Source organism: Quercus suber, unplaced genomic scaffold, assembly GCF_002906115.3.
Source record: "Quercus suber isolate HL8 unplaced genomic scaffold, Cork oak 2.0 scaffold_38, whole genome shotgun sequence".
In the NCBI taxonomy this organism is placed as follows: Eukaryota; Viridiplantae; Streptophyta; class Magnoliopsida; order Fagales; family Fagaceae; genus Quercus; species Quercus suber.
Window position 1 is genome coordinate 2,079,969 of NW_027069503.1, and position 2,213 is coordinate 2,082,181.

Genomic DNA, 2,213 nt, shown 5'->3' on the forward strand with positions numbered 1-2,213 from the left:
CATTAAGTCATACATAATCTCATACATAGCATCATATAATAGGATTTAAGGGCACTAATCCTAACACTCCTCTGCTTTCTTCATCTTTTTCACAACCACCTTGGCCACCCTTGTGTACTCTCCCGGCTTCTCAAGGAGTGAGTTGTAGTTCTCTTGGAGATCGGCTGTGCTTTCATCTTCTTCAGCATTTGATTCTTCATCAACTCCCATTGATTCTTCATCACTATACTCCCCAAGCTCTTGTACAAGCAGATTCAAGTCCTCTGAAGACTCTACATGAGCAATAGTCATAAGGGCGGAGTAATTCCCTTCTCCGTCATAACTTTCCTCAGAATCAGAATTAGATGAATCCAAGTCACTGAGAGTTATAGCATATGCCTTGCCCTTCGATTTCAAATAATTGGGACATTCCTTTTTGAAGTGTCCATGCCTGTTGCACTCGAAGCAAGTGTTTCCTTGTATAGATTGGGATTCCTTTCCATCTTTCTTTCTGAATTCCTTTTTCTCCCTTCCTAAACTTTGGAATTTCCCTTTATCACCAAATTTACCATTGTTCTTGAATTTCAAGAATTTCTGGAAGTTTTTTTACAAGGTATGCAACATCCTTATCAACAACATCTTCATCCGATGAATCGTGGACGTCGACCCTTTCCTCAACCGTCTTAAGAGCAAGAGATTTGCTCCTCCTTTGGGTGGGCAATGACAGTTCATAGGTCTGAAGTGAGCCTGTCAATTCTTGGACTTTGATATCATTAAGATCCTTGCTCTCTTTAATCGCTGTCACTTTGGCACGGAAGCTTTTCGGCGACGATCGAAGGATTTTCCTCACAACTTTAGAGTCCTCTGTTTTCTCCCCCAAGTTGAACTTGCCGATTACTATTTCATTTAGCTTGCTATGGAATGAGTCAAAAGACTCATCCTTACTCATTTTCAGCTCCTCGAAATGAGTGGTCAACATCTGTAGCTTGGTATCCTTCACTTTGTTTGTTCCCTCATATGTGATCTCCAATATTTACCATGCTTCCTTTGCAGTGCAAATGTGAGATATCTTGTAGAATTCTTCTAGAGACACACCATTAAAAATAGCGTTAAGTGCTTTGCTATTTGCATTAGATGTTGCGAGGGTTGCCTTATCCCATGTGGATTTGGCAGCCCCTGGCCTAGTCCATCCAATATCCATCGCATCCTAAACAGTTTCCTCCATAGAGCTTAAAAATGCCCTCATCCTCACTTTCTAAAAGGCATAGTTGCTACCATCAAAATATGGTGGAGCATTTAAAGATTAAGACTAGTCCATCTTAATACGAGGTCAAGGATCGCACTAAGGTGTTTAAACCACGAAAAGTGCACTCGTTCTGATACTAATTGAAAGTTCAAATAGTGTATAAACCACAATGAACATTTAGACCCCAAAAATACAAATTACAAATTCAAACTTTATATCAAACAATGTATGTGCGGAAAATGATTATAAGCTTATATAAAAATTGATAAACAATCTAAACCAAATAAAGTCACAACCACAGCAGAAATTAAATGGCAAAGATTAAGGAAAGAGAGATGCAAACACAATGACAACACAACGATGTGTTATCGAAGAGGACATCGAAGCACTCGATGTAAAACCTCTCCGCCGCCCTCCAAGTAGTCAATAATCCACTAGAAAATGAAGTTGGGATACATGAACAGCAATAGACCCTCAAGCCTAATTTACCCAGGTACCTAATGTAACACCCCGACCCAATTTTATAATTAAACTATATGTTTAAGTGGTTAATTACTATTTTAATCCACTTTCTTATTATAATTAATATAAGAGTATTAATCAGCATATTATTTTATAATATCTTTGAATAAGAATTGTAAAGATCATAAATAATTGAATGGTTAATTTTATTATGTATATATATATTAAGAATGGACAAAGCTATATTAAATCATTAAGTTATGAGATATATATATATATATATAGTTGTTGGACTATATTAAGTGGCTAAGTTATGATATATATATATATATATATTTAGTATGATGCATGGTTGGTGTTGTAAATAGGCATATGATGCATGAGTTGTGATAGTAGAAATTCCACTTACTTGCAACCAATGAGAATTCAACACATGTAAAGCCAAAGTTTCATGCATCTTGACAAGCCAAAGACCAAGACTTGGTGGCCATGCAATCACCAAGTTCCACCTCATTTTTCCTTGACT